Raw genomic sequence first — 13,705 nt, 5'->3', positions numbered from 1 at the left:
GGCTACAATTTGTCAAAATGAAATCGGTGAGAGTCGAGCGCGAACATTAGTCTGTTTGGTATGAAATGAACCTTTATATGTAGATACTGCAATAGCCTCAAACGCAGAAGTGTTTGAGTTACCTTGGAAAAAAGGGGACAAAATTGACATTAAACCTACAGTTTTCAGGATATTACTAGCTCAGCCTTTAAAATGATAAAGTAACTTTCGCGGTCTGCATTCGTTTGGGAACACGCCATTTGCTAGAATTGATTTATATATGTGTGTCAGGGGCCAACCTATTAAGTGAATGATATAATTGGTGGATTTATTTGAAAGCTCTCGGCGTCGCATATAATGCTCCTCTATAGGTCATGCACAGTCGCGATTACTTCTTGCTCGCTTGTAGGTGTTAAAAACATGTCTTTGATTTGGAGAGATTGGTGCTCGCCAGCACAATTATCTGGTTCAATTTCCTGTTTGCGAATTGGTTGAAAAAATTTGCTAAATCCTAACCTGATACCGTTACACCGGGCTGTTTTCCACTGTTTTTTTTTAGAGCAATAAACTGGTTATCCTTTTCCAGGTTTGTACGGTACAATGCACGTCGTTAGAAAATAAAATAGTACGTTCTTTTAGGATTTTTAATAAATTTACGAGTGTCGTCAGCGCTCGAGATCTTAAAGCACACTGCAATACTTAGTTTTAATGTTTCTCGAAAAGATGATGACATCATATATGTATCTTATCAGCTATGTCCGCGCAAACCTTACGGCATTTACTTGTCTGCTTAAAGGGACCCAGAAAGGGGTTCTCAATACAGGTGCGTGATGTCTGGGATTTTAAAAGACGACGGTTCATAATTATCCTCCACCAAGAATTATTTCAATGCGTTTCGTAGAAGCGGAGTTATATGCAGACAAAATTTCAACTTCCGCGTCTTCGCGCCTTTCCCTCTCCTCTCGCACGCCAAAACAGCGGCGCTCCTCCGCCGGCCCCACTCACTCGGCCCCTTCCCTACCTCCGCCGGCTGCGCCGAGCTCGGAGTGGACGCGGCCGCTGTAGCTCGTGACGTCTGCGAGAATTTGGCGCTATTAACCAATAAAAACCCCCGGCTGCTGACGTCATCTGCAAGACGTGACGTCGTCTGCCAGGTTTTCGTGCGAAAGCCCGGCACTGGGCGTCGCCGCGATGTGCGAAAGCGGGAGTTTTTAAAAATGTATTGAAAATTTCCCGCTCCCTTTTGAGGTCTGACACGCGGCATGGACGCTCGGTGGCCTGTACTCTACATAGTGCAAGTATTTTAAAGCCAAGCTCAAACACCCCTTTCTGTGGCCCTTAATAATTTTATTAGGAAAATTAGCATTATGCACTGAAAAATTAATGTAAAACATGTTCCGCATGCCTTATGGCTATCATTTTTGCGCTATACAACTGGCCACGATCAACTTTTTATAGCTTCTCTAAGCTTTAATGCGTTCGAACATGAAATATGCAACTCGAACGATGTGATCCTTTTTCTTGAATAGTTTTTATTCGTTAAATCATTGCGCAGATTAGTAAGTGATCATTGATGCCAGCGAATTTTGTATCTGCCATAACCTGCGAGATGAACAATTCTTTATGAATAATTCTAGTAATGTGCATGAAGATAGGGCAGTTCTATTACACTAGTATAAATAACATCAAATGTGATCGCAGATTATTTTCATTTTTAGACGTAGTGCCAAATCATTCTGGTCATCTGTTATGACCTGACACCCGACACTGCAGTGGAGGCATGCAACAATTTTCTTCTTTATTGAATCAATCAATTAATCTTTTATTTCAGTTTGTACATGCAAACTGAGGACGGTGAGAAAAAAGCGGTGAAGGATACACCGCTTGACGCGCCTCACCACCCTATAAGTCAGCAGTTGGCACGGGGCAAAAACAACCACTGCTAAAAAGTGAATACAAGTGCACTTATTAAGAACAAGGTTGACCGAAACAGATATCTAGTAATTGGCAGCAATAATTGTTAGCAAAAGGCAGTGAGGCTATAACATAGAGAGGCACAGTACACGCAGACACTTGACATCACTGTAGCACAGATTGCTGTATAAAGCTTTTCCGGATGGCAGACAAAGACATAATATGCACTTGGTCACTGAATGAGGTATTCAGGAACTTTGGCATACCTTAACATACAAAATCCATAGTTCTGCATTTTGGTAATGCAAACCTACACTGCAATCTGATGTCGTACGATGAGTGGCGACATGTAATTGGTACAATTTTACAAATAAAGGAATCACCCTTTTTATCTCTGTTTCATAAAAACATGCAAATCTACAGTCAAATAATTTGTTGACTGGTACAATAATATAATGTAGGTAAATGTGTCTAGTATACCAATCATACGACTCGTTGACAATTGCACGAAGCATTTTCTTTTTCAATAATATTAATAATAATAATAATAATAATAATAATAATAATAATAATAATAATAATAATAATAATAATAATAATAATAATAATAATAATAATATATGATATTTCGGGAAAGGAAATGACGCAGTATTTGTCTCACGTATCGTTGGACACCTCAACCGCGCCGTAAGGGAAGAGATAGAGGAGAGATTGAAAGAAGAAAGGGCGAAAGAAGTGCCGTAGTGGAGGGCTCCGGAATAATTTCGACCACCTGGGGATCTTTAACGTGCACTGACATCGCACAGCACACGGGCGCTTAGTGGTTCGCCTCCATCGAAACGCAGCCGCCGTGGTCGGGTCCGAACCCGCCAACTCCGGATCAGTAGCCGAGCGCCTTAACCACTGAGCCACCGCGGCGGGTATTTTCTTTTGCAATGTTTGCAAAAATATGCATAATACAAAAGTAAGTTTAGTTTTGATAGGTAAAGTATACCTGTTACGCAACGTAATTCCGACGATTCTAGAAAGAGTTAGTAAATTCAAGATGGTTCTTTGCGTTTCTTCGGAGGGGCATAGGACCTCTCCAAACGTGAATTTGACGGTGTTGAGGAGCAGATGATGATTGATTCCAAATGGTGGAGACAAGGAGAAAATATATTTACAGGATGTACATTGGCAAACTGCGTTACGAGTTGAGTCACACAGACAGTCAAACTATCTTAAAAGAAAAGATCTCACACAGAGAAACTCGACAAGACCTTACTCATCGACCCGAGGTTAGATTCTAGATCTGTAGAATTACGTGCCACTGCACGGAGCCTCTAGGTCAGCTAGACAAGGCTGCCCTCCAATGATTTTACATGCAATTTTAAAGCTTTTTAAACAAAGAAGTTCGGGCGGGCATGTTTCGAAACCCGCCCTAAGCTTCGATAACCAATGGAGGTAGTAGCCACAGCCCCTGAAGGTTGGACCCAACTTCGAGCCCGGGGCTTGGCTAGAAAGAAAAAGAAACACATACAGAAAACATTCTGTACACCCTCTCCCCCGGGGGGGTGGGGGGGGGGGAGTTCTCGCCCTTATTGTTTGATGCCTTCTCCTTCCCTGCCGCACCCGCGTGTCGCCTCTCGAAGGATGAAAAGTTTCAGCTAATTGGCGGGACCACTGATCCACTGGCTCGCCGCAGGAATGTCAGACGGGGGAGAACCGCGACGCTTCGATGCTGCCATCGAGAATGCCAAAAAAAGAAGAAAAAAAGGGGGGCCCATCGCGGAATGCGAGGTGCTCCGCATTCTGCCGCAGTGGGAATGCTGCCTAAGACCAAGCGGCACCACGTGCTCGTATGCGCCTCGCATGCTTTCCTGGTGCGCTTAACAAAGCCAGGTGTCTTCGGCCGTCACAGCGGTCAAGCAGCCAGTGCCTCCTGCGCCTTTGCCACTGCTTGCGAGGGTAGGGGGAGGGGGGAAGGCACGAGGGTATGGGGGGAGCGTAGACCGGAGGCCCGCAGTGACCGCAAGCTAAGGGAATAATAAAAAAAATTGTGCGCGTTGATGAAGCGCAGCCTTACAGAGTTGATGCAAGGTTATTAACATGTGCATCCCATGTCATCGTACTGCTGACCGTCACACCCAGTGATTTAAAGGTGTCCAAGTGCTCGATAACCCTGCCACTGAGTAAAAGCAACGGGCGGTGAAATACTTGTTTTATTTTAGGAAGGAAGTGTACTGCTTTGGTTTTCTCTTAGTTTATCTTTAGTCAGTTAACTGATGACCATGTGGCAAGTGATAAGAGCGTATGGTTTGCGGTATCTACTAAGCGGTGTACATCATTGGAAGAAAAGAATAGGCTGCTGTCATCTGCATGTATAATATATTTTGCATGGTTACTGATGTTAGGGATATCATTTCTATAGATACTGAACAGTAGTGGCCCCAAAATGCTATCCTGAGGGACGCAATTCGATATTCTTAAAATCTGTGAAGAGGAATGATCAATCGCCACATAATGATACCGTGAACTCAGATAAGATTTAATTAGCCCGAGAGCATGCCCGCGTATGCCTTAGTGCTCCAGTTTTGCATAAAGAACATCGTGATTTAAGCAATCGAAGGCTCTGCTGTAGTCAACAAAAATACCGAGAGTTAAAAGCTGGGACTCAAATTTTTCAATATGTATTCTTTTTGAACCAGTAGTGCATGCTCCGTGTACCAATTTTCTGTGAAACCATATTGACAATCAGTTATTACGGAATGTTTATACAGAAAATGTTAAAGACGGATGCGAATTAGCTGTTCTAAACCCTAGAAAAATACGGAAGTATAGACACTAGTCGATAGTTTCCCAACTAGTTTGCATCGCCTTTTTTATATATCACGGCTACCCTGGCTAGCTGCATGTCGGCAGGGAATTGAGTTGTTATAAGTGCGGTGTTATATATAGAGGTTATGCATGGGGTTATTATGTCAACAATATAGTTAACTGGTCGGCTCTGTATATTGTGTGCATCAAGACTACAGGTATCTTTTAATTTTCTGCATATTGCAAAAACTTCTGCTTCGTCCGTTGGTCCAAGGTAGAGGTACACTTTTAACTTGCCGCCTAAACAATTGGAGATGCGAGCATTAAATTGGCTAGTACATACTTCGGAGAATTTATTTAATGTGTTTGCGAGGTGTGAACCTGCGGTTTTTTTACCATCGATTAATAAACTTATCTTCCTGCCGTGTGTGTTTCTATTTAAGAGTAAGTTTAAGGTCCTCCATTTTTCTTTGGGGTTGCTAGGAAGCTGGTTATCAAATAAGTTGCTATAGTAAGCGACCTTAGCTATCCTAATTTCTTTATTTAAACAACTGCGCAATTATTTATACCTGGCTAGTACGTCCGCTTCCCTAGTTTTAATGGATTGTGCAAACATCTTGTGTTTCTTTTTCACAAGTCGTGTGAGGCGACGATTCATCCAGGGTTTACGAGCATTCTTGCAAGGAGTTATGTCCACGACAGGGAAGCAGTCATTGTACAATAAAAGAAAAATTTCAAGAAATTTATGATAAGCACCCTCAGCTGTGTTTTCTCTGTATACGGGATCCCAGTTCACTAAAGCAATGCGGCTCCTAAATTGCTCAAGCCTTTTTTGAGAAATGAGTTGCCGCCGAGCTTCTACATTTACCTTCGTATGGATTTGAGTGTTTAGACGCAAGAAAACCGGGAAGTGATCACTGATATCTACCGCGATACGGCCCGAAAAGAGTGCATTATGATTATTTGTTACGATAAGATCTAGCGTGGAAGAGCAGGTAGCAGTGATGCGTGTTGAACTGCTGACAGCGTTGTGAAAACCAGCCACCTCTAGAAATGTTGAAAGTTTTTGCTGTGCGTAACTGACTGTGCTTATATCTATGTTGAAATCTCGGGCTATACAGGAAAAGAGGTTTCTGTGTTAAAAGAAATAATAATTCGCTCTCAAAGTGGTAAAAAAATTGGTCAAAGGTATAAGGTCTTTTTTGTTGCCAAATGTTACCAAATGCGTCGTGCCCTACAGCGTCAAGTCCTGATGCTTGCAATGCTATTTCTAGCTCTCAAACTACAATGGGACGGAAAGCGCATGACTTGAATATTTTGTGGCGACATTCTGCACCCTTAAAAATAACGAACACAAACTAGTTTAACATTTACTCACTTGACCTGAATTCTGCAGACTCCGGAGCGTTGGAAATCCGGAAGGCGACAACCTTGGCTGCGGTTTTCCTTATCCTTGGAGTCGTCATTCTTGGAACACTCGGGTACAAGAGGTGCGTCGTGATGGAAGACCATCAGTATTCGACTAGAAGTTCCTTGAGCGGCAAACTTGATGATGATGAGTTTTTATGGCGCAAGGGCATCTCTGGCCACAGAGCGCCATGGCACAAGGTATTTTCGAATCCTCAAGGTGGGGTCTAGGACCCATTTCCCAAGCATTTCACCCTAAATAAGCCGAACACCAGACAAGAAGAAAGCTTGTACCTATTTTATCACCGGTGGATACCCGGGGCACTGGGGATCGAACCTTGCACCTCCCGCATGCGAGGTGGTTGCTCAACTACTTGACCACCGCTGCGGCCAGCGGCAAACTTTGGTTATTTGCGCCTTCAGTAAAACACGAAGTGAGCAAGTGAGGGGAAAACCTAAAGGTGGCTGCCAACGTTTCGGCAATAGCACTTGTCTTCGTCTGGTCCTCTTATAGAATTGTTGGCAACCACCCTGAGGCTTTCCCCTCGCTTGCTCACTTTTCTGCGCATTGAGAAACCATTTGCCTGCCCTCTCTCTACCATGGACTTCAGTATAACATTTCATGTAGTAAGATAAGCATAGAATTCAGCTGGTTGCTCTTCAGAAAGCACTGGGCCGAGCGTTCGCTACAGCGTGCTTATGACTAAAATGGCCCCAATGATAAAAAAAATGCAAGAAAAACGCAAACGCTGGTCGTTTTCAAGGGCAACGGAGGCGTGAAAATTGGGGGGCACAAGCTCCGCTTTAAAGGGAGGACACGATAGCCTTAATGGGTTCCTTCGGCTGCCTGAGGTCCTATTTGTTCGTGAGATTTATCAATTAAAGAAACTTCAGCACGTTTCATCACTGCCCGTGAAGTGTACACTGAGTGCGGTCCTTAGTGCGAAAATTAGGGACTTGCCAAAGAGCAATTTTATGAGACGATAAACACGTGTAAACGCAAGCACTATTTGCTGCACTACTTATTTCACGAATTCGCTAGTTGTTTACCGCGGCGGCAGCGTTTCGACGGCGGCGAAAAGCTTGGGCGCCCGTGTGCTGTGCAATGTCACTGCACTTTAAAGGTCCCCAGGTGGTCGAAATTATTCCGGAGCCCTCCACTACGGTTCTATCTCTTCCTTCTTTCAGTCCCTCATTTATGCCTTCCCCTACGGCGCGGTTCAGGTGTTCGCCGAGATAAGTGAGAAAGTGAGACAGATACTGCGCCATTTCCATTCCCGAAAAACCATTTTTAGCAGTTTACTAGGCGCATTCAGACCTGTCCAATTATTTATTTAACCTCTTGGGAGCCAAAGGTAACACGAAACGGCTACAACGGTGTCTTTTCTCGCGCTCGCTCCGTGCGCATTCTTCATAGCATTTGCAGTAGAACCTTTGTCTGGGCTGCGCAGAGTTGAACTTCAACAGCCGGACGACGCTTCCCATCGTATTGAACACTTTCACGTACAGCCATGCACAAACGTTTGCGGGATGCAGGTTCGTGGAAAAGCATTTACTTCAAAGCGACCGAACAAAGGAGGTGAACAAAAAGCATTCAAGCGATAGGGGCAAGCATGCTTCATTCTCTCGAATAATTCCACCTCACTGGGCAGCCAGACACGACGAAAATAATATCTTTCCGCGAATCGGCATCTCGCAAACTTGCTACAACTGTGCAGCCATGGATAAAATAATATCCACCACGCTTCGGCGTCCCAACTCTTCCCTGCATTTCGGAATAGAAATATAGATATTTGCTTCTTTTATATGAAAGTGAGCGAGCGGAATCTCCCTGCATAGTAACGTCTGTTGCTGGGCTAGTTGGATATGCATGTTATGCTTTAAGAAATAAGGCACTACAAAACCCACGAGACGAGACAGGATGAAGATGGAGGCGCCGATATCGTGTGTTTTGTAGCGCCTTATTTTTTTGAAGTGTATTCCTGCACAGCTTTAAAACAACCACTGAATTTCGTTAAATAACACGCCAGAAAACCTTCACTGCCATAGCAGGATTCGTATTCTTCTTTCCACGACGACGCATGCCTGGCTAGGTACCAATTTTGTTGAAGCGCCGTCTGGTGACGAAAGAGCCTCAGCTGGACCAAAGTGCTGCAACTGTACGAATGACGGAAATAATATCAGTGCTGACAGTACTTGCCGTAATCAAACTCGAGCGAGACACATGGAGTTTCGCGTAAACGTTAGATCTCCGTTCTGCAAGCGAAAACATGAAGCGAAGAGAACCTCTACTCGCAGCAGCAGCAGGTGCCCAGCCGGTCTGTAAGTGGCGCCGTCCAAAAAAAAAGAAAAATAAAGCAATAAGCAAAGCGAACTCCTCACTCTCGTCTCTAAAGCGACGGCTATAAGGAGCCAATCATCACTCAGAAGAGAGCAGATTAGAAAGGCGAGATAGAGGAAAGTGGGAGAGAGTCGGCGCTGCGGCAATAGTTCAAAGAATGGCGGTACTTTTAAAATCGATGGACTTTACCAGGGTCTAGGCTGGCGCGCCGTTTCTTGATATGCTTGTTCACAACACGCTACCTGTGTGCCGCTGACTGGCAGCTGGCCCTTGTATTTTGCTTTTTTACCTATTCTTACACCATCGTATTTGCATGCCTAAGTCAAAATGATAATTATTTCGCAGTGAGGCACTCGCTAGAAATTATTTTGGATATGCAGAAACTTAGTTGTACATAACATTGATTTTTTTCTGTAAATTCTTTTTGACGGAAGAGGCTGTGCTGTCTTAGAAGTTTCCTTCCAAGCTGATTTCAAAGAAGCGATGGGGTTTGCATAAGCGCAGCTACATAATCGAGTAGAAAGAACGTTTTAATGCGACTTAGTTGGGGACTGAACAAGCGTGGCTTTTTGTGCTATTTCTTTCGTGTTTTAGAGTAAATGGTTTTCCAGCGTCGTCCTGTATTTCCTCTCACGAAAACATGTGACTTTTTTCATGTCTTCCCCTCTGACTTGCGAAAGTTTAAGCCTCGTATGCTATTCCATATGAAGAAACGTTCACAGTTTATTTCGACTGCAGGCTCCAGAATCCATCTGGCGTTAAGGCTGCACCACCGTGCGAAGATCTCACACGAGCTCCGGTAAACCAAAGCGGCCGCAGCGGCGATCACCATGGCGAGAACAGCGAAGTTTCTTTACGAGAAAAGGACTCCTGGGGAGGCTCCGAAACGGACAACCCTCGGTCCCGGATGCACTCTTTTACCGTGAGCACCTCACGAAACAACGCAACCGCCAGCCACCACAGGCAGTTGGCACGCTCCACTCGAAGCACTACAGGCATCGAAGCCAACAAAGAAGCTCGGATTACGTCTGTTCGTCAGTGCACCAAACACGCTAATATCAGACCTCAGTCAAGCAGAGTGCTCCTACCAGACCTTTCTGGCGCTATGAGGAGAATTCCGGCGCGTAAATGCTTTGTATCCGACGCTGCGGAGGAGCAAGCAGCTGAGCCTTCAGTCCAAAGTAACGTGAAGGCAAACTCAGCAGGCACAGCAAACGGGATAACGAGAAAAACAAAGCTTTTGCCGGTAAGAAGAGGATCGACTGCGTCAGCGAGCAAGCTCGTGCCGTCAAGCCCTGCGACAAGGTGCAGTGATCTGAATTGCTATTCTGGGCCTCTGGCACCTGCCATGCTTGATCACGGGAACCTACAGGGCATCCCTGAGAGCGGAAAGTCCTGCTTTTGTGAAAACAATGATCATGATGCCGAACCCCACTCAAATTTTCATGCGAGACCACTCGAATCTGACAAGTTCAGGGAAAGCGAACTTCGAGGAGGGGCTCCTAAAGCGTTTAGGTCTGATGGCAGTGGAGTTGCAGTTCACAAGCAAATAGAGCGTGTTGCTTCAGATCAACCTGCGCCGTTGTCTACTGATCAGGACGAAGAGGGAGAAAATGTCCCGTGTTGTGGCGCCGACTGCGGCCACATACACTTTTACGGGCCTTCTGTCGAGTCGCTGACCACCTTCGGTTGGCGCACCGAGTCCTGCATGAAGCTGCACCCCGACACAGGCGAAGAACATGAGAACCCTCGCTGTCTCCGCACATGCAGCCAGCCGACCTGGTTTTACGGGCACGTCCCCGTAAAGATCCCTGACCGCAGAGCCAGGACCTGCGAAGCTTTCTCTGTCCACCATGACGCAGCAGGGTCCAAGGTTATAGAGGCTCCTCTGCTAGAAACTGCCTTTTTGAGCCGACTACCATGGTTGCCTCTGGTCAATGCCACTCAGAGGCCCGGGAGTGGGGACTACCCTAGGCGGGGTCGAGGGGCTCCCGCCAGCAGCACGGCGTGCAGTGCTGCACCGTCAACCGAAGCGGGAGCATCGGTAACCCGCTTCCAACCCTTAACGTTGCCTGGACCCCGTAGCACGCGCGAGCAGATCCACGGAAGCCCCCCTACCCATGCGAGGTCGACCATGGGTGGCGCTTACCAGAGTGGCCTGCACGTTGAGCGAGTGGCTCGGGCATCCCGATTTCCCCATGGGCAAGCCCTTGACTCAGTGTTAGAGGATGCAGCCTTGCGTACGCACTCTCCGACGGCTGCAACCTCCCGCTGAGCGGGCGCACACTGCATAGGTATCACAGCGACGTCTCACGTTATTTCTGATAATCTGAAAGTGATAATTAAGTAATTAGGCAGCTGCCGTCTCTCAAAAATGCCAGGCGAAACTGCTATTCGCTTGTCGTGCAGTAACTGTAGTCGCCATAGACTTGAGGCGTATACTATTTTACTTACAGCTCTCGATAATGAACACATTCCATGGTGAAACTTTAAGAAGCAGTCGAACGAATCGCCGCACTGTGCACATAAGCTGCAAGCACTGCCGTGCAGTGAAGAGACCTAGTATGCAGAAAATGGCAGTCTTGAATGCTTCGAAGCCTTTGTTAATTGTGCTATTTGACTAGAGCTATTGGGCTTGCCTTTGGCATGCACGGATTCCCCGATCTGCACCCAGTACCGAAAAGTTCAAAAGTGACAAGATGCTCTTCTGATTCTGTGAAAAAAATTTTTGCTGATGATTAAGGGTAGCAAATTTACTGACTAAGCGGCTCGAGCCATCGATTTTTGACGCAGCTAAGTATACAATAAGCAGTATCAGAACTGAAAGAAACTTCGCCTAAAGGGTATGGCATGCAAGGGTCGTCGGAAAGATAAGAGAACGACAGAGCTCTGAAGTTCTCAAATGACTGGCAATGCGAAACCAGTATTGCATCTCCAAGATATAACCCTATGAGATGCGCTAACCACTTTTCTTAACCCCTTACCCGGGACAAGCTCGCACCAGCACATTTCATCGGCCATTTTTCCTCAGAATAGCCATAAACTGGAACGGCATTAAACAAGAAATGGTCTTTCATCATGAATCCCCAACGCTCCCTTCGTCTTCCCATTACCGATGCCATTCTCCTTTCCATAGCTCGCTACAATGTCCTCAACAAAATTTCGTCTTTTCATTAGCTTCCACGTTTCTCATCATAGGCCAGGACGGGCAAAATACACCTCGTATATCCTCAACAGATCCGAGCGAAAAATGAGCTTTGGGTGTTCTCATCAATGTATAAATAATATTTGGAGTCCTGCGTGCAACAGTTTGTCCTGCATGAGTTTTCCCCCTGCTCTTGGCTTCTGGAGTTTCTGTGTGTAAAGGAACATGCAATAAATTCTTATTATTTATATTTTAGTTAAATCCATGCCGAATACGTATTTCAATGAAAATGACAACTAATCTGAAGGTAAAGAAGAAGAAACGTGGGAACAATTTTCCCACTGGGAGCAGAAATCGTTAGACACAGCAACCAACTTCATGGCTTCTCATTATACCACTTTTGCGCAGTTCACGTGAAACTGACAACGCGCGAGCTAGGTGTGTGTACTCTGTGGCTTCCGATACCAATTAGGGTGCAGAATAAATATATTTTTAATTCTTTAAAAAGTGAATGTAGATTATAATGTACGCTAGATCTGACGAGTGTATACTTTACCTTCAAAAAATACTGATGACCTGCACTCCACCACATTTTTATTAATACGAAAGCATTACTTGGTTACGTTGGCGAGGTCGTGTCCGCAAAATGTGTCGGCAGCCGTTGTGTCGCTCTCAGAACAGTTAGGGTCAAAAGAATGGCTGTTACCGATACAGGAGGATGTGAGGATGATGTGCGATGAAATTTGGTGTCGTTAGGGTTATTAGTTAATTAGAGCCAAAATGTCAAAAAATGTCAAAATAGCACGGAAGTCGATATAGTGATTGGACGGGAAAACAACCATGGACAACAAAATAGTGGCAAAATCGGCAAACGATCGGAAAAAGTTTGAAATGGATTGAAATGTGTTTCATGAGTGATAATTAATAGAGGAAAAAATTTGATTGACATGGAATAATTAGAAGCAAAAGTCATCGATGGCCGAATAGGTTGGACGGAGATATATTAAGTGGACGAAAAAGCAGCAATGAGCGCGAAATTTGAAAATCAAACTGAGAGTGAGCTGAAAGGCGGATTTATTTACAGTAGCTGTACGTACCACCTTCTGAAATCATCCTTAGCAGAGAGGCGAAGAGTTATCCTCGAAACACATCCTTACGCATTCCTCTGGGTAAGCAGACTTAACTGCCCTCAGAATTTTGTTATAGTTATTCGCCCTCCGTGGTCCATCTGTTGTGGGCACCTCCCTTCAAAGTCTCGCATTGCTGGAAACTCTTGACTACAGCACCGCGCACGACATGTGCTGATTCTCGACCACCGATGAACCATTGACCCGGTGTACCGACCCTGCTTATAACCCGCTATGAAAATCCCGAGAGGGATTTCACACGTCGAGGACTGAGAGTTTGTCATTCATGTTTTATTTTCAGGTATACCGGAGTCTTCCATTGTACAGCCGTCACTGCTTTCTTTTTCTTGATCCAGCCAGAAGGAAGCTCTTTGAGATGCGCACATCCCCAGGTGTGCCAAGTGGAGGAACACTCCAGTGCCTGTGCAGAGTAAAATGAATTTGATTTATAAAGAAAAAGGCAATAAGACGAACATAAAATCCTTCCGACCGATTACGATAACATGTTACATATAGGCTGGAAATGCAGGCTGTGAAAATAGAAATGCAGTCATGGGTAGAAAGTAATAGAATACTCGGAGAACTTCAGAACGGGTTCAGAAATGGTAGGCGCTTAGATTACTGCCCGTTCGTGCTTACCCAGTGCATAGCAATAGCTAAGGCAGAAAACAGACCTCCGTATTTAGCCTTCCTGGACATAAGCGGCGCATACGTCAACGTGAACAGGGAACTCCTGTGGAATATATTAAAAGGTGAAGGTGTCTGTCATGAGGTAATTAATTTTATGCAGGAAATATATCGAGAAAATGAAGTTGAAATAACATGGGAAGGAATTAAGAGTACAACAACTGTCCAGACACACAAAGGGTTAAGGCAAGGTTGTCCTCTATCACCGCTGCTGTTCATGCTTTATATCAGAAGTATGGAAAGAAGGCTACAAGGAAGCAATCTAGGTTATGATCAGTCGTACACATTAGGCGGAAAGGTTGTTGAGCA

Source organism: Amblyomma americanum, chromosome 11, assembly GCF_052857255.1.
Source record: "Amblyomma americanum isolate KBUSLIRL-KWMA chromosome 11, ASM5285725v1, whole genome shotgun sequence".
Classification (NCBI taxonomy): domain Eukaryota; kingdom Metazoa; phylum Arthropoda; class Arachnida; order Ixodida; family Ixodidae; genus Amblyomma; species Amblyomma americanum.
Note: the sequence above shows the minus strand (reverse complement) of the source record.